This window comes from Falco biarmicus, chromosome 5 (assembly GCF_023638135.1).
Source record: "Falco biarmicus isolate bFalBia1 chromosome 5, bFalBia1.pri, whole genome shotgun sequence".
NCBI lineage: Eukaryota > Metazoa > Chordata > Aves > Falconiformes > Falconidae > Falco > Falco biarmicus.
In genome coordinates, this window is record NC_079292.1 from 8260410 (window position 1) to 8281106 (window position 20697).

The following is a 20697-nucleotide window of genomic DNA, read 5'->3' on the forward strand; positions in this document are numbered from 1 at the left end:
GGAGTGTACAACCTCAACAGAATAAAACTTTTTTCTGCTTCCTGTGCTTATACACAAACATCTTTTCTCTTCTATTCTGTTTTGCCTGAGTCTTTTTCTAACTATTCTGCTAAAAACCCCCATAGCTTCTGCACTTCTTTTTTTCAGTTCTCTTCTTCAAATCTACTTGGATAATTTCTGCTGCCACCTTGCCAAAAAATAGAAAGAGTAACAAACCAACACATTTTGGATCTTGTTGGCAGCTAAGAACGTCAGAAATGCAATCTTTACCTATAATGACGTATAATGACTGACCTAATGACATATAATGATCAATAACAGAATCCTTGGTCCTATTGCCATGCAAATAAATGTAAAGCATGGCAATAACATTATTAAATTATTAAGGGATGGAAATAGCAAAATTCTCACGTGAATAACTGAAGTGTATAGACTAATGTTTGTTTAATAATCCTTGTCTTTTTTTTTCTATTTCTATTTCATTTAATTTATGTTTCTCAAGTGTAGTGGCAAATCCCCATCTGATCACATTTAAAATCAGTTCCTATTTAAATAAGTAAAATTGCAGGTCCCATGACATAGTCCCATAGGTCCCATAGTTCAATGACAGAGAAGCACAGATCTACTGCTGCTCTTTATTACTGCTGCTAATTGTTACTGGCTGGGTAAATGGTGGGAGAGCAGCAGATATTGTCTATTTCAGCTTCAGTGAGGGTTTTGACCTTGTGTCCCATAACATCTTTGAAAAGGTGATGAAATGTGGGCTGGATGACCAGACAGTGGGATAAACTGAAACATAGCTGAACAGCCAGGCCCAGAAGGTGGTGATCAGTGGCACAAAATGTAGTTGGAGGCCAGTAACCAGTGTTAAAGAAACATCCACTATGGGAGAGATGTGGAGCTACTGGAGAGAATCCAGCAAAGGGCCACCAAGATGGGTAAGGGAGTGGAGCATCTCATATGAGGAAAGGCTGAGAGAGCTGGGACTGTTCAGCCTAGAGGAGAGAAGGCTTGAGGGGGTATCCTACTGATGTATATAAATACCTAAAGGGAAGGTGCAAAGAAAACAGAACAAGGCTCTTTACAGTGGTGTCCAGTAACAGGATAGTTCCAATCTGAAGACAGAAGCGCTCAGAGGATTCCTCCCTCTTGGCCTTCTACATCACAATAGCGATGCTGAACACACTTTCCCAGCAGATACATGAATGGTCACGTGCACATACACAGGGGAATTTCACACGCCCTAGTGCAGTAGTTTCTTCTGTTCTGCTCAATTATGTAACCTCCAGCCACACCTAGTTGTTTGCTTGCAGCCTTAGCACTCAGCACGTTGCCTTCTGCTGAGCTGGCACAATGTGCACTGCAGTTTTGAGTGTCAGTGCAGGATACTAAGGAATTAATATTGGCATTTCGTAGTATGACATTATATAGTCATTCCTGGAGATGGAAGGATGCATTTTCAGCAGCTTCTGATATCTTTCTGCTCATCCATGCACATCCTGTTCAAAAACTTCTTTAGAAAACAAGTCTGTATTTGCTCTGTCTGAAAAGGTGTCCAACTACCGTGCTACAATACCTGACAAGTACATGTCAGGCTCACAGAGAGATTCAGATTCCCGCCTTCATCTTCTCAGGCTCCTCTACAGCCAAGAAAGATGACTATTGACTTCCAAAGCTTCCTCTGCAGACTGCAACAGGCCTTCAGTTCTCATTGCACTGCTTGTGTTTTCAGTAAAACTCTCACTTCGATTCAGCAAAGGCAAGGATATTCAGCTTCCAGTGCACAGTCTTTAACTTTGATCGCTGAAAGATCTTGATCTTTGAATTTTATTGGAGTTTAAGTATACACAGGCTCAACTAGGACACTTCTCAGCAGAGATCAGAGCCTGTGTTTTTTTGTTTAGAACACTTATTACACTAAAGTAAAAACAGTTATTTAACTCTTGTGCTCCTAGGATGTGGAAATTCATTATATTAATCTTTCGGGATCTCCTTTTTCCAGTTAGAAGCTGTTGGTGTCTACCTCTACTTTTTGCATCCTAGCAGAGGTTTTGAACATGCCTCTCATCGTTTTCAACTGTGACACATATTCCCAAATCCTAGTTTCTTGAGTGAGTAGAAAAGGAACTAGCTACAAAAGGCTGTTCATGAGGCAGACATTCACTTCTGCTATTGTCCGATCCAACAGATTTCAGTTAAACCAAACCCTTACCCTAAATTCCTCAGGTATCAGTCTTCAATACACTTGGTACCTTATGTCTGCTCAAACTCTTTCTGTCCCCATTCAGCCACTCAAGACTTTTTTTGTTGTTGTTTTTGCTATTAATTAGACACCCATCTGTGATTTTTTTAAATCTTCTACTAAACTTATTTGAACCAATGAAGCACAACTCTCTTTCTACTCAATCAGTTGTTTTTAATTGATCTAACCAGATGCAAGTTCCTAGTCAGTTAGCTAATTTCTTCAATTAATGAAGCCAGCTGTCTCACAGCCATGTTATTGATCATTTTCAGGCTTAAGCATCTGTTATTCCAAGTATTTTAATGGTCATTTCCAATTGCCTCAGATACCATTAAACATAATCATTATACTCTCCTTTTATTAATTGCATTAATCCCAAGCATTTTGACTTCTTTTATCACTCTAACACTCCATCCTGTTCTTCTTTAAAAAGAAGCACCCTTCCATAGCTAGGAAATGTAAAAGTATTGCTTCTCGTTTCTCAAATATTTTTTAATTTTTTTTTTTTCCAAAATACATTGCTGGCATAATGCCTAAAAACCCCTTTGCTTAGTAAGAAGCTACTGCATTTCTGTGTTAAACCAATGTTTCACTTGGTTTTCCTTCTATGTGTGTCTTTACTTAATTAACTATGAATTTTTGGGGGTAGACTCCCAGTAATAAATTTGGAAACCAATAATGGACTTTTGATTATTACTAAGATCCAAAATAATCTAAGGCAATAATGTTCTACTAGCTGGAACACCCCTGAATTTAAGGGACGAGAATACAGACACCTTCTGCTCATGAAGCTCAATTATTCTGATCACTGGGCCATAAAAGAAGATAGAAAACCTAAGTTTATATTTAATGTTTTTCAACAGTCTGAGACCAAGATTACCTCACTGTAAATCTACTTCAATCAGTGCTCTTAACCAAAGAATGAAAAAAGAAAAATACAGAAGGTACTGCAAGAGTAGATAAAATTATTATGAATACTCAGCCTCACCTACAACGTTAAAAGGATAAAATGGAGGAATGATTGCTGAGTTAATCTATTTTTCAGGATAATGATATTAACAGCATCGAGGTCCAGCACCTTGCTTTTTTGAATGTTCAGAATTAATCACGGATTAAAGTTAGAATTATTTATTAGAATAACGTAAAAACAAAATCTCTCAGCAGACTTTTGTGCGTTGCAAGCAAAGTTTAAACTTGGACTCTACAAGTTACTTAAGAGCACATAGCATTTTAGTTACCTGAATAATCCTTGTAAACTGCATAGGACTTCAAAGGTACTAGAATTAAACTCCTTCAGTACCATCTAAATCAGAATTTGAGGACACTGTCCCACGGAGTGGAGTATTGCATAGCTTGACTTAACCAACTGGTTTTCCAGAATTTCCAAAACAGATCACCGCATTCTTTCAATCTGGTAGCCAAATCTATAGTTACCAGGCTTATTTCATGCCATCCAAATCTTTCTAATGGCAGAGGATATAATTGGGGGGGGGGGGGGGGGGGGGTGAGGGTGTGAGGGTGGGGGCTGGGGGGGGTGGGGTGCCCGATTCTTCTCTCATTAAGAAATATGGAACAAGGAAGTAACTTTGTTGCATTTGTTGTAATGCTACTAGTTGTAAAAGAATTATGCTGCAAATGCCTTATTTCTATCAACGAAACATAGCAGTTACCAGAATAAAACATAATCTGTATTTTCTTCTTAGAGAAAAAGCAAAATGCTGTATTTAATAGTTACTGGTTAGTGCTTACTGCTGCAGACAGTGTATGTGCTAGATGAGCTGTCGATTAGTAACACCTTTTTTCATCCTATTTAATCTTCTGTTCTGTAGAGATAATCCAGCAGGGTGCTGAGTAGTTGGGTGTGTGCTGAGTGCTGCAAGCATTAGTACAGTACAAAAAAAGATCCTTTCTTCCACAGCGCTTTGCAGATTTGAGCCTTTGCACTTGTCGGCATCCCAAGGAACGTCAATGACATTGTACCCTTCATTACAGCCTTCAAAAGAGACACTGCCATACATTTCCTTCCTGAAAGACTTTAGAATGACCAATGAACTCACAACTTCAGGAACAAAATAGAAACACAATCTATTTATATTAACTTTGCCATACAACCAAGAAAATATCAGAGCCATTTGCTATGCCGTCTTTCTCTTAACATGAAGAGGAAATGAAGGAAAGTAAGTGAAAATATTAATTGTACGTAGTTTTCAAAATTTCAGTTTTCCCCTTCTTTCATTCTTTCTTTTTTGTTGGCTTTCATCAATTTGAATATAAATTTTAGTTCTGAAAAACTGGAAAGTCTTAACATACAGGGTTTTTTTTTAAGACAAAGACATAACCCTCCTTTCTCTGAGCATATGCTAAAAAGTATGTGCCTGTGTATGAAACTTGGCACTGTGATACCAGGTCTGAAAGGTTAAACAAAAAGACTTACTCAACTGAAAACAAAAAATGGAAAGTGATAATAAAAATATATGTGTAGCATTCTCCTTGTAAACTGCAATTTCAAATGAGAAGTGCCAGGGGTCAAAACTGTAATGTAATGATTTTTCAGAAAACGTCTGCATAGAAGAAATTGTGAACACTTCAGCAAAATCCTGTTCAATCACTGTTGTGAATGCCTAATGCTGGTATTTTAATAAGTGGCTGATTGCAATGTGACATTAGGTATAAGCTAATATTCTACCTCCAGTTTCATAGTTGCAGTTGACCCTATTAAAGAGGTGTTAATGATTAATCCTCTCTATTAACATTTGGTGCTGCTAAAGATGACGAGCATGATCCTATGAACTGAATATGTCAGTAGTATGCAACCTTCAGTCTTACAATTCATCAGGTAACACATCATTAAAATACAGATGAGGATTAAGCCAGAGACTTGTGTTATGAATTGATTAATATAGAAGTATGCAATAGTTCTTAAAATAAATGTGTCATAAACCAAATAATACTGATTTTTTATAAATTAAATTTCAAGGATGTGTTCAACAAAAGGAATAGACAGCTGAATATTTTTCTAAGTAAGAGTGGCAGAACAGTGTAGTTATAAAATATGTAAAATGTATTAGTGTTCAGTGTTGCTATTTACAACACATATCTATTTCTATTTCACATGTCATACTCTACATTGTGTCCTTCAATGAATCCAAATGCCTTCTGAAGCAAAAGACCTTTGTCTTACAAATTTTAGATTTCTGGTGTATAGGTTACTCATGTTGACTGACGTTATTTTCTAACTGTTTAAGTCACTTGTCTGCCATTCCACATCAGCAGTCAGCATTGCCTTGGGTAGAAAGCTCTTCAATATTTGATGGTATATAATAGCAAAGACAATGTTAGATAACAAACTCGTTAAAACCTTGTGGTTAACCTTTCCTGTTAAAAACAGTACTGTAAAGCCTCTATGACCACAGGAATTTCATAGCCTTTGCTGACACTAAAACAGGTCATGGTTATTGCTGAAGGCATCTGACCTAACAAAGTTTCATTGGAAATAACAGAACAACTAGGGTCTTGAAGAAAAAAATATGCTTTGATATTGGTTTATGGCAGATATTATATTCAGAAGGTCTTAGCAGCCTGTGAGAGTGTACCCTATTTCTTGTTGGTTTGTTGTTTGCCTGTAATTTTTTCTTTATTTTCCCCACCTTGTATGAGTTTTATTTTTTCTAGTATCAGTTTCCATATTGTCAAATATGACTAATTCCATGGCTCAGTGTTTGAAAACTTTTTGCACTGTACCCTATTTAATAAAACATTAAACAGAAAAGTAACAAGAAATGCAAAATTTTCCCCCACCTCCAAAACAGGGGAAAAAATCAAAACACTGATATTCTTTTCAATGAAGTGTTCTGATCACTGCTTTAAAAGAATACTTTTTGTTTTAGTTGCTAGTGTTTGATCTTCCTGAGAACTAGCAAAAGAAGAAAATATGCCAACACAAAACTCAAAAAAATATTTTTCCTTCGCAAAAAAACTTTATAATTTACAAAGAAAAGACTGAAAAATAAAAGTGATTCCAAGCTGACTAATAACTGCCATGTAACTCTCAAAAAGCATTGTGCACAAAATCTAATAAAACGAATAAATACAGAAATTCAAATATCAATTTGCATTTTGTAATTAATCCTGATGTACCATTTGTAAACTGCTTTGTGGTTTTGTTCACAATTTTTTCCATTACTTGTTTTGCTGGAAAATGTTCACAGAGTGAGCTCAAAAAACTTGTAACTTTTTGTAGAAACTGAAATTTTAACATCAAAGTGGAAAATATGTGCAGTAGAACAATTTGTATGCTATAAAATTGTGGAAAAGGAACAATGTATGTTGTTAATATACTGTAATGACACTATATTAAAGTGATGCTTATTATCTCACAAAACAAAATGTTAAAGAAGAACAAAACAGAGTGAAATATTTTATCCTGATTTCACTGATATTTCACAGATGGAGATGATGGTGGTAATTTTTTTAATAATTAATCAAAATTTATGTTTGAGTTTCATTTAAAAATAAAATTAGCTATTCATTGTTAAGTCTAATGACTAATTATTTCAGAATATTCACCCAAATGCACAGGAAAGTTCTTCATAGCAAGAGAGCTAGCAGTTTCTAATATTGACCTAAAGAAAAAGAACATTTTTACAAGCTTTTGAATTTTCATTCCTTTTTCCTTCTTCTTTTTCTTATTTTTAACATTTATTCTAGAATTCAATAAATCATGTTGTCCTAGAAAACATATGGTTTGTCTTTATACCTCACCTGTTTTCTGTCTGCATTTAACATAAGCACATTTACACTCTTCTCACAAAGCTTATAGAAACACTGCAAGAAGCAAGTGTTTTTGGTTTTTTTTTGTTTGTTTGTTTGGGTTTTTTTTGGGGGGGGGGGGGAAGCATGAAAATTGGTATGAAAACACCATTGTAAATTGTAAGACTTCCAAATCTGTTTCCTTCTTCTTGCTTTGATTTTTGATAACTCTTTATAAATCATTAAGATCACCAAAAATTATGGCAAGGGATATCTGAATATTTTCAAGGAAAAGTTTTGAAGAGTACTTATTTCCTTAATTGGAAACCCGATATAAATAACAATTTCATTTTTATTTTTTCTTATTTGATGTTAATTTCGATTAATGCTTTTCTGAATAGCCTGGTGGCAAGTGTGTTAGTAGAAAAAATGTATAAAGCAGTTACTCACCTAAGCATCTCAGTTATTCATCTCACAGTACAAGCAATTTCATGTTGATTTAAGCTGTGAATTATTAATATGAAGACTAATGTTCACTATGTCAGATTTCTGAAGAAGTTATTGCTCAGATAATACCTATGAGGCAATTTTATTAATTCTAAGATGCAAATTTCCCTCAGTTTTTGTCTTTTCAAAGTGTTGCAACTGGATGCACTTATCCAAATTATCATTCCATCTGCAAATCCTGATGGGAATGAGATCACCAGTATGGGTGTAATTCACCCATTTTTAAAACTATTGAATGGCTCACCATTAGTTTAGGTGTCATCAGATCTAGTAATTATGTATTTCAAATTTCTGGCACTAAATGTATTGCAGGCTGGAATTTTTGTCTATTTGCTTTTTAATGACCAGTTGAAGCTTTGTTGCATACATCTAAGTAAAACAAAGAAATTGATCATATTGATGGTGTTTCTGTTAAGTAGTAAAACTGTATACTAAACCACACACGCGTGTGGGAAGATAAAATCCGTACTCAAATGTCTTAACCTATTTCCTTAGGAAATTTAGTAATCAGTTATTCAAAGGCTAGGACTGACAGAAAACGTAGAGGGACTTCAGGGCCCTAATCCTGTCACCTTGAAAATGTCTACTGACTTAATGCCTAATACTGGAGGTGTATAAACTCCACAACATCAGTGATATTTTAAGTACTGAAGGTGTTAAAAGGTTCTCCTTCTGTGTCTGCACACACTGATTTCATGCTGACAAGACTAGGAAGATTCTGTTTGTCTCAAACCCAAAATCTATTCTGTGTGTAGAAGGACATCTCATTAGGGTTGGAGTTCAAGCAGGCATTTTCTGAAAGTGCCTGATATATGCTTTTAAGATAGACACATAAAGTAAACATCTCTGATTATTTGTTTTCTTGAAGTGAGTAGTTACTCAACGATATCAAAAGACATACAAAACTTTCAAATACTAGTCTCTCATATTTTGTTTATAATCTAAAGCAGAGTGAAAAGAAAATAAACAAACAAGCAAAAAACCCCCAAAACCCAGCCACCAACGCCCAAAAAAACCTAGGCTCTTTGTTTCAAATACTCTTGAAATATCTGACTATTTAAAATTCAGTGTTCCCGATCTGCTACTTTTAATAAATGACATCTTATGTGTCTGGGATTGGTTTCATGAAGAACTCCTGTGCTAATATTCTGTGTGACCATCAGGTATCTTGTCTGACTTTGTTGAAGTATATGTGAAAAAAAGACCACAGCATTTCTTTTCACCACTTTAGCTTTCTTCGGGGTTTCATTGTTCATTTCTTTGCTTTATGTTCACAACAAACTTCTTTAAACTTTTGACATTCCTATTTACCACCCCATTTCGTCTAATCCAAAGGATCTTAACACTATGCCTAACTTCCCTTTTTGTTTCTGTTTTGCACAATATAACCGCCAGTTATTTCTAATTAAAAGAAAAAGCCATTGATGTCTCATCTGTGCATGATTTGATGACTTCTGTTATTATATTCCATCTTTAATTGGTGTAATTTTTCTGGTTTAGCTGCGAGTTTTTTTTTACTTTAATTTCAGGATAGCTCTTTTAAACTAATATATCCATCTATAAAATTCATTGAGGGAGACTTTTTGAGATGAAAATCAGTTTTTAATAGTAATTAAAAAGAAAAAAATTAGAGTTTACACATGTCTTAATTGAAAAATAAATGTACTACGAAAGAAGCAGAATCCCTTATGAAATGTCATTTGAAGACACTGATAATTCAGAGGATCAGAGATGTTATTTATGAGGAAGACCTGCATTTCATGCTTTTTTTGTTGTCTGATCAGCAGGAGCTGGGAGATTTTCATACATTAATCAAAAAACTTTGTTGGTGGCCTTGGACAGGAGTTCAGCCCATTATTCTGTGTCTGAAGAATAGAAATTATGACAGCAAACTGTAATGTATATGTAGGGAGTGAAATAAGGTTTTCCAGTAGTGACACACTGATGCAAAAGGAGTTTCCTAAGGAAAATCAACGTGTGCATTTGTCTGCATGTATCTGCTTTAAATTAAAAGAAATAAACAGAACCCCAAAGAACAATCTCAGGCCAGTTTTAGGTGATAATTTTGAAAGAAAATCTGAAGAAACTTGTATACAATGAGACTAGAGGGATAAGCTTGACTATGTGATGATGACCTTTCTAAGCCATAAATGTCTTCAGAAGAATAATTATAATTTATTTGGTTTCTTTAGATACGGTACATTTTAAACTGATACATTTCTAAATCATTATTACAGCTCTAATCACAAATGGAAGCATAACAAGTTGAAACAAATGTGTTTTTTTAAAAGGATTTTTTTCTCTGAAGGATGGTTCATCATAGTTATGTGGAAATGGATGCAGATGAAGTAGGTATGCTGAATATGTTAGATGTCTTTCTTCTGCTTCCTCCACAGCTCTACTTAGTCACCCGGGGCTACTCCAATACCTTTGTGCCTCAGCGCCTAACCAGTGAAATAGGGACTATTGCATTTCTTCTAAATCATGTGGAGTAGGAATGTAATCTATTAGTTTTATGCATAAATCACAAGCTGCCATATACTTTTTAGATACTTAAAGTACAGTTCTGAAGGAATAAAGATATTTGAATGCAAGAAAGTGATATGTCAGTCATTTCTTAACCAAACATCTTGTTTCAATGCAGGAAATTGCTTGAGGTTCTATTCTTGAGAACAGTTCATAGGTGTCCTTTGTCTTTTCCCATTGCAGTCCTCTCTTATATTTTGTCAAAAATGTAAGAGCTGCTCCACTCCTCATTGAAGATTAGCCAATGAAATAAGAATTAAAAGCAAATTTCAGGATATTTTAACTTCATTTTTCTCTCTCTTTTCTATTGAAACAAAGTATAGAAAGGCAATCAGCTTTGCAGTCTCCACTCCTTTTTCAAATTTGGCTAAAATAACTAATTATTTATTAAAGCAACTGGAATGATAATAAACTGGGTACTCACATAAACACACACATGCATGCAGAGCTAGAAGTAGCATTGATATGTATGGGCAGCTATGACTCTGCTCCTGTAATACTTGATTATGTGCTAGGGCAGGGATGTGAATGAGGTTTGCACATGGCCCTTGATGCACCGTGGAATGGTATCATCACTAGTCATTCTTGGTACATGGTGGAAACCAGGTTTCCCATGCTAGAGAAATGACGAAATTGAACTGACAATATATAGCTTCCTGTTTTTACACCAGAAAACTGGAGATATGAATGAATAAAAGCCTCCAGATTCATGATTACAAATACAGACTCTCCCTTGCTTATTTACATTCCTTTGTGCAAGGAAATGCACTTTCAATAAAAGAGATGGAGAGTGATCTTTCCTCTAGGCAATCTGGTACTTTGACTGTTTCTTACAAAACAAGGGTGTTCATGTAAACTTTAATCACTGAAAAATGCCTATAGTGTCAATCAGCTTTAGGAAAAGGGTGTATTCTCTTTCTCTCTCTAACAAGCAACTTGTGCAAAGGAGATTTGTGCAGCCCTGAATCAGTTGTGTGTTAGACACCTTCCCTTTTGGCAAGCTCTGGGCAGTTCCCTCCTTTGCATATAAAATCATGAATAACAGTTTCTGGATCAGCTAAAATCTCTTTTCAGTCAGTAGAGAAAAGTATATAAACAAAGCACCTCACTTAGAAAATCTGAATCACTTTCCTTCAGCTAAATCTTGTCTTTACCTCTATGATAGATGCCTTAAAAAAGGATTGAATCTTGACTAGTTTGTTCTTATACCCAACAAAATATGTATCTCTCTTTGGAATAACTGAAGTCTTTTTACTGAAAGTAATATTCTGACACCAAAATCTGGAATTTAATCCCATTTTACAAAAATTATAATCTGCTTTTTTGAAATTATATCACAGCCTACAAAGTGAGTTATGTATTAACATCTCAGAACCAGTATCCTATATTCATTAATCTCTCTGCTATCTACAGCTAAGCAAGAGCTTTCTATACAATATCATCCACTAGTTATTGTTTTTATTAATTTAGACCATGTACACATTAACTAATTTAGATCATCTTTCTACCTACTTGACCTTGCCATGTTGGTACTTTGAAGTAGATATGTAAGGTAAGATCTAAGATAATTAGCTGAGATACCTCTATCTGTATTTTGTGACAGCTCAGGACTCAGCACAACCTGCATAGCTTGGCTGACCAGTTGGGCTTCACTGGGATCCATACTGGTCATGTTGTATGTTGTTTTGCTTAGTATCTGAGTTAGCAACGTGATCATTGCTTACATATATCTGCAGTACACAATTGTTTGTGGTAAAAGTACAAACATCTCCTCATTGCTGGCTGGTACATTATAACAATTAAATGTAAGAGTCGAAGAACTTTGTACTTAGAAAAAACTTTTTTAAAGAGGGACTGTATAATTTCCTGTCACTAAAAATTATCTCCTGTCTCTTGTTTTCTGAATATTATCTAATTAATATTCTGCACTACATATATCTACATGTAATTTGAGAATGCTAATGTACTATATAGAAGAAAAAAATAAACAAAGGAAGGAAGGTTGGTTTCCAGTTCATTAGAAACTCTGTGGTGGAAAATCAATATTAGCTAAATGGAGGACAGAAAAAGTAAAGGAAAAATCTTTCTCAGAACATCTCACTAAAAAACCCTTATGTATCATTTATTGGCAATTTAAAACACAGTATTGTATGTCAACCAGTGTAGTAAAATCATATGAAACTTAGAAACCAATGTTTTTTCTGCAGAGCTTTATAAACCACCATCACTTTTCATGATGTAATAAACTCTCAGTGATCATCAGGATACCACATCAAAATTATCAGTGTGTGTATTTCGTGTATAAAGGGGAAGGAAGTGGAAAACAGCTCTTAGAAGCAATTTCATTCCACTGTAAAAGTTCAGTAGCTTAACTCTCAAACTCAGGACATGGTCTATTTCAAGACTATAAGCATCTCCACGGGATCCTTCCCTTCCATCTTCTGATACAAGAGCAAGAAAATAACAATTGCTTGACAAGGCTTTATATATGCTGAAATTTTTCTGAAGAGGTACTGATCTGATACACATCAGTAGCAAAAGTCCAATTCATTCTACAGAATTATTTTATCCTTATAAGTTCAGTCTAAAGTTAAATAACTTTGTGAGTTTGGTTGGGGATTTTGGTTGGGGTTTTTTGTTTGCTTTTGGTTTGTTTTGGTTTTTTTTAATCAAACATTATATGCTGCCGTTAAACCCAGGTTGGATGTCTTACAGCTATGCTTTAAAGCTAAGAGGAAGACGGTGGCTGAATGCAGGCATTTCTGGGTCAGATTTTATTGCATATATACAGTGGGTCAGAATAGACCCACAAGACTACTTTATGACTTAAAAAACCTGCAAACTGTTTGTGCTGGTTTTTACAAGATAGTTTTTAAAGTAAAGTTTTCTGTTTGATTCCTTGATGTGTTTTGATTTATCATCATCAAGAAAAAAACCTGCAGTTATCTTTCAGGAACAAAACAAGAAATCAGTTTTCACTCAATTACTGTTATCAGTCTATCACCTTCTCTATTAATAGTATTGTCTTCTTCAAATAAAGCCACCTCATAGAATCATAGAATGGTTTGGGTTGGATGGGAACTTAAAGATCATCTAGCCCCAACCCCACTGCTATGGGCAGGTACATCTTCCACTAGACCAAGATGCTCAAAGGCACATCCAGTTAAAGTGATTTAAATTATTATCATTTAAATAAAATATATTTTAAAAGCATTTTCAGTTACTAAACATAAGTAATGCAAGTCATGAGCAAATGAATGAAACACTAAAACTTGAGGCATAAACCTGGAACACAATTGCATAGTTGACAGTCTAAGAAAGAAGTAACCTCCTATTGAAAGGTCAGTTGTTGTAAGTAATAACATTAAATATTAAATTACATCTAAATGAGGTCCTGATTCATCCACAGTGAATTTAAAATCAAGACAGATCAATCACCAAGGGTTGAGCCATCTGTGTGCTTATGGCCTACAATACTAGGTATTTCAGATCCTGATTGTGATGGGAAGGTAGAAGAGTGACTGGAAACAGCACTCATCTCACATATCTTTTGCTATTGAATTGTTGAGTCAGCTACTCATGTAGCCTTCTTCCAAAGCAGACAGAGTAACATGGGCATCTCTAGAGGATGATTCATGCTGTCCCAAACTACGTGTCTTTGGTAGGATGAATGATCTTTTGGACGTAGCTTCTGGAGGGACAAAGAATAACTTAAATTGTGAAACTGGGCATAAAAAATGCCTAACTTTAACAGCCAAATCTAGGTGAGATGAATTATACTTCAAGCGTAGTAATTTTGTTGGAAGTGCTGATTCTTTTTTTTTAATAGCAACTGTAAACAAGATTTGATAGTGTCTGATACATATTCTCAGTATGTCAAAAGTAATTTTCTTTGTAATTTCATTTTTCAATTGGGAATAGAAATGTATTGTGTATTTCAGCAGAAGCAGCTATTATGATCTTAAAAAACAGTTAGAGGACCTAACTGATTCATTTTTGAGTTTACAGCTTTTCAGGGACAAGATCCTAAAGGTTTTTAGAGAAAAAGTTGAGATTAATCCATGTTTTGGGCCGAGTCTGCACCTAATGTAAATCATGGAGATGAAAGCAAGTGTGTCTATCAGATCTTTAGATCTGGATCATAAATCCTAGGTAGTGACATCTTGTGTCAATGCAAGAATGATTAGATTTTAAGAGTAATTAAAAGGAGAAGACTTTCTGCAAAAATATTAGTTCACAGTACACCATTATTCCTTATGTGTTTTGAGGAGTAGGTGACATATTTCTGATAATGGTGTACGACTTAATTTGTGTAATTATAGACTATTAGTTAACATCAGGAAAAATGGTAAGAGCACAGCAATAACACAAAGCTAGTAAGATAATTCTATAGCAGATAGTATATTATAAATCTGTGTGATTTCACTGTTTGCCTTTTCTACTGATCTTTGGCAGCCATAAAATAATAGACCAACAACAAGCAAAATTGCAGATATTTCATCAGATCTTGGCACCCAAAGTAACTGAACAATTGATAAATGAGATAATGCTGTATGCTCAGTATGGAAGAGAAAGAAAACAAGTTTATCCTTTACTAGTTTGGGAAAAAAATAAGGTCACATGAAACATGAAGCATGAGAACTAAATGGATTTTAGTTTTAATGTTTACCACTGCTGGGAATTTTACTTAAAACAGTTATAGCAAACTGGCTGTAGGTAGTGACAGCTTGCTTTTAAGTGATTTAAATATTTAAAGAAATTGCTGTAACTATAATTATTACAAAGTGTGGAAAGATAAGAGAGGTGAGAAATTGAAATGTAAAAAAAATGGGATAGACGGAAATTAACAAAATTATTCTTAAATTAAATTATTATTATTGCTCTTTCTCTACAAAATATAAAACAAAGCCACAAAAGCTTTGAGTTGTTGGGTTTGGTTCTTTTTGGGGTTCGGGGGAGGGTGTCTGTCACATATGTGGAAGAAATAACTATTTAATGTAAAAAAAGAGAGTAGAAGATTCTACAACAGGAGTCAATGTTACGTACAGAGCAAGTTTAAAAAAGGGTTTATAGTTTTTCTTTATTTACAGTGTCAACATTGGGGTTTATCCTTTAAGATAGGTAGCCAAATGAAGACAAAAAATGTTACTTCATTTTTTATCCTTAGTCTGAGCAGTTTCCTTGTGTCAATTCTTTCTTCTCCTTTTTTCCATCCATTTTCATTAACCACTGGTCAATTGTTACTGGTTTGCTTTATTCTTGACAGTATTTCTTATTGCAGGTTGTCTGTTTCCTGCTGATTTTGACTCAGTTCTCACATTGACAAATAACACTTACGCTGGACACATGAGACATGCCAAAAGCCTTCATTTGGCACAGAAAACACACTTACAAAAATCTATTTTTATAGCCCGCTATCCTTCAGAGTGGTTCTTAAAATGATAAGGATGAGAAAATAGGTCACAGAAATTTACCTGACATAGAGTTATATAATATCATTTTAAAAAAGGATATATCATTGATACATGAGTTTATCAAATAAAACACAAATGCGTAATTTCAATCTCACTTTATCCTAAATGCTAAACAATTTTCCATTCAATATTCACTAAGTAAATATATATATATATTATTATACAAATAGCCAAACTAATACTACATCTTGGCTACTGTGTAAAAGAACAATTTAAAAACTCTATAATGGGAATCATCAAACAACTTTATCTGCTTAAACAATGGGTATCCAATCCAATCCAACCCAATCCAGTTGTGTAGGCTCCCTCTTGCAGTCATTGGAGTACAGGGCAGCATTACAGAGTAACTTTTATGCTAAATCAGATGCCTGAAGTACATGGGATGAGCTAGTCTCTTTGTCCTTACTGATTCTAAAGGGAGGCTTAGGTTGGTGTCTTATAGTATCTGTATTCAGTAATTTAAAAAGCTATGTGTTATTTGTTCTAGTCCTAACATTGCTGTTAGACGTTGGTTTACCACTCTGCACCTTAGCCATCTGCAAGGTGGATGCAATATGATCATGTCCCTTTTGCAAAGCTGTCTCAGATCTATGGAAAAAGAGTTCTAGGAGATCTTAGGGTGATTTCTGCTGGTCTCATCCCCTAGTTACTACCCTCACACTTGTAACTTATATACAAACACCTAATACAATGTGTGATTTGTTCTTTTTCAGGGTGCATGGTGCTTATGTGAAAAGAATTATTGTTAAGCTTTCACATGGTTGTGGTTGGCACTCCTCTGTGTTTTCATGGGTATGCTCTGCAGTGTTTTCATAGGTACAACATAGGGACTTCTGAAACATGGTGAAGGAAGTCTGCAAAGTGAAAACTGTCTAAGATTGCCATGACAGCATAAAGGATCATAGCAGCTGCAATGGTTGTACTTCTCTCCAGGCACGAGGAAGTGTATTCTGTACACTTAACTCTGTTATAGAGGTTGCACAATTGAAACAGTCAAACGTTCATATGGTGAGAAGAATCTGAAATTGCCACTGAAGTTATAGTTCAACATGGCTCCATGCAGGCTTTTCTGGAACAAAGATGTCTCCTTAACTTTCATACCAACAATGTATAATTCATCGAAGTTAAAAGGAACTAACTGTATTATTCTTCCTGCGCATTTCAACTAGCTATGTCATTTCATAATGAAATGAATCCTAGCAGCTTAAAAGTCTTTATCTTAAATTCTTTATTAAAATATTTTTTGGCAACTTTCAACCTGGTTGTATATATCACACTATGAGTATGCTATGTAAACTTTATAATTTTTAGAGGAATGACTTAGAACAATAATTTGGAAAGCAGTTAGAACAAGAAATAATTTTGCTAAATACTCTGCAAGTTCTGTTTTATTGACTTCTGTGATTTTGTTCTGAGGTTTAGGTTTTTGTTTGTTTGGGTTTGGTGTTTTTGTTGGGGTTGTTTTTGTTTTTGCTTTTTAGTTTTTTTTTTTTTTGTTTTTTTTTTTTTTTTGCTATTAATTGTTATCAGTTTCCTTAAGAAGTCAGTTTGCATGTAGCTGTGAAGACCCCTGGGAGGTGTTCAGTGTTAAGTGGCAGTAGATACCTTACCAAGAGTGACAAGTTTTGGAAGCTCTTTCTTGAAATACAGTTTTACTTCTGTAGACCAGAACTTGCTCTGATTTGCTACTGCCTCTCTCATTTTCTTTTGAAATTAATGACTTCATCACTTTACTGATGGAGAAACTTGCTCTGGAGTAAAAAAAGCCACAAACCTCATACTCAACCTCAACCACTCCTTGAACTATATATTGGACATCAATGCTTACTGAGTAATAACTTCCAATATCCTTTACTTCAAGCTGTTAAGTACCTTTTCTATCAGATGGCCTAAAGACTTAACATGATTGGTGCTGTTAAACAGCCTTAGTAACCTGCCTCCCTCAAACCACACAGCTGAGTCAGTCTTTCTTGGTGAAGATCTGTCCTTAACCTGGGGTCTGGGTTTGTCCCATGCTTTACATAACAAGACACAAAGAAAGATGGTTTTGTTTCCTTGTGAAGCTCTTTTTCCAAACTGAACTTCATCTAAAGGGAACTTAAATAGATATTAGCTGCCCAGAACCAAAACTTTCAGCAAGAATATTCTAGTGTAAACAAAATCAATGGTCTTTTTACATTTTTATTCAAAACTCACCACTCACCGAAGTCCTGTCTGTGTTTCCAGTTTTGTCATGAGGTCTTATGCTTTCATTGTCTCTGCTGCTTGATAGGATAGCGTAGACAATGCTCAGTGCAGCTAGCTGTGATCTTGGCTCACCATAAGAATTTTATAACCGCTGTTACCAGGGAAGAGACCTGGCTATGCATATAGTTTGAGGACAGTTGAATCTTACCCCCCAAAACTACGCAAGCCATAGCTTAAGCAAGGAATTTCAAAGGCAGCTTCTGTGGCTGTGCTACTGTGCTGCTAGTCATACGGATATATGGATACAGGTGTACAGGGTACAAGCAGCTGTGGCACCTGAGGGTGCTCCTTGAAGGATCTAAAGGAGCTGAGCCAAACTCCCAGGAGGGTGAGGCACACAGCTCTCGGAGAGTTTCAAGACTTTCATGAAGAGAGGCATCTAAGTAGGTGGAAACATAGTAGACAGAACTTTGTCAGGTAAGAATGATGTGGGCTTGGATCATGGTAGGAATAAGGAAGGGAGATCAACGTTTGTGGCAATGTTCAATCAGGTATTTGAGCTTTTGGATCTGCTACCGTCTGCCTCTGTTTTTAAGGCAGAAATAGCCTGTTGGGCACCTCATTCCCCTAAGTTAATAACTGATACCAGGTTTGGGCTGTACAAAATATATCTTGAAGGCCTTGCAGTGCTGTGTCTACTTGTGAAGCTCTGAAGGGCAGTAGAGAGGTGACTCACTTGACTTGCATCAAGCAAATTCCTAAGTTACAGTTACAGTTACCTGATATAAACCTCCCTTCAAGTTTTGCGCAAGATTAAAGGTTTAAATAAGGGCTGTATCAATCACTGACCATATTTTAACACCAAGCTCTAATCCAAATGTTTCAAAGAAACATAGATACCCAGTTTCAGGAGATTTTTATACATTTCTAGATGCAGAATGCAATGGACATGGTTGCCTGATCTGCTAGTAAAATGGCATAAGGCCAGTATTTAAACTCATCTTCATCAATTAGTTCTATTCAGCTTCACAATGGATGTGTTCAGTTCAGACAACTCTGTGCTGGCTGTTCTGGACACATTGGTTAGATGTATAAACACAAGTTTTAGGTACTTCAGTTAGTGGTTACCTAGCAAGTGGACACTAAAATGTGTAACTGCTGGATGGAGAGGAGGTCACACAGTAAAACCTATAAAGGACATCATTCTAAGATATAGCCTTCTTTGAAAATTGATGTGAGCATATTGTGTGTTGGAATCATATCCCCTTTAATTATTTCTGTACATCAGCTTCATTTTTACCTCTGTGATGATCAAAGTCTGTGATATGCATGCAATTTGAAAATGCTGTGACAGAATAATTGGCAAGAAAATGAGCTATATACTTTCTGAGACATAACAGAATGGGCATGTAAAAGGGAAAAAAATATGGTAAATTAAAACTTTTTTTTCCCTATAAACAAGTGTTAGAGATTTTTTGTGGTTGTAAAGGAGAAATACATTTTATGGGTGAAGTGGTACATTATTATTACTATTACTATTATTACTACTACAATTATTTCCGTGCACAGTGTAGATTACAAATTTTCTTTCATGGTTATAAATTACAGTTTATATTGTTGTTGAGTGAATAATTTCGTTTCTCAGGGGAGATATGAAAATTTTCAGTAGCTTCTAAACAGTTTTTCTTTCACTTAGGGGTTTCAGATACATCTACCAGAAATTAATAAAAAAATCATGCAAAATTTATATTTATATTATTATTTTTATTATTTACAATTAAAGAATAGTGATGGTGATCATTTAGAACAATACTTTTCTGTGCAACTCCTTTTTTTCTCTATCAGTAATATAAAGTACAATCCAAGGTTTTCTCTATGAAATTCCAGGTTGGTTTTTTTTTTCAAACTGGTAGTGCTTAAAGTTCCCTTTTTCCTGTTTTGCTCTGTGCATTGATTGAATAGCTTCATTCAGATAATTGGAGAACTTTAGAGACCTTATGTATATTTAAGTAATATATGTGTCCAAGGAGAATAAGCGTATTTATGTATGATATTCTCACCTGACCCCTATTGACTCATGCATATTATGAATTTGGCACTTGAAAAGTTAATATTCTCTAGAGAAAGAAATGCATTTCCCCTTTAGTTAAGATGAAGTTTCTTTCTTATAGGTTTGTTTTTCTCCACCACCACCACCACCACCCATGTTTATCAAGGTCCTTGGTGTTTATATTTATCTTATCATTAATAAATAAATAAATGTAGATACCTCAAATGTACTGTAAGGCTAAATAAGGATTAAATGAGCCATGAAATGCCTGTAAAAGCATATATTTTCTATCACTTATTTATCTTTTTATAAACTCTTTGAAATACTTTTAATTATTAAATATTTCCATATGATTACACACAAAATAGATTTAAGTAAAATATTCTTTTGTGGGCCAATTGAAACTAATCTGTACTGCTACTCATTTTCAAGTACCTTTATTTCTTATGTGATATAGATGTCTAAGCAAATTATATATATATGAGTATTTTCTCTCTTCTCCCATGTATACAAATGAAATTGGCTAGTATTGAATTTCATAACCTTTAGACATCTGCAGTCTACTATAACCTCATGTCCAAAATTTGAAGATAACACTTGTTACAGTATTGAGAATTTGGTGCCTACAATTAGGATTCACAAAAGCTAACAACTACAAGCTACCCAAGGTGGGAATGCCAAGATATAGAAGCACTCTGAGATGGGTATCTAGAACACTTAGTATTATATATTCTCAATAAAGACTTCTCTTCAGGAAATAAATATCCAGTTCCAGGTCAGCTCTTTTACAAATCCTCTGCTCCACCAAATCTGCAGATAAAGAGTTTGGCCTTATTTTCTCAGCAGTTCAAAGTTCAAAGCACTTGTCTAGGAGAGAGGAACCTGTTTTCAAACATTTGTGCTTCCTATTTTGGGGTTCTGATTTGATCAGAGGGTTGAAATTAGGTCTGTTTGAATTGCAA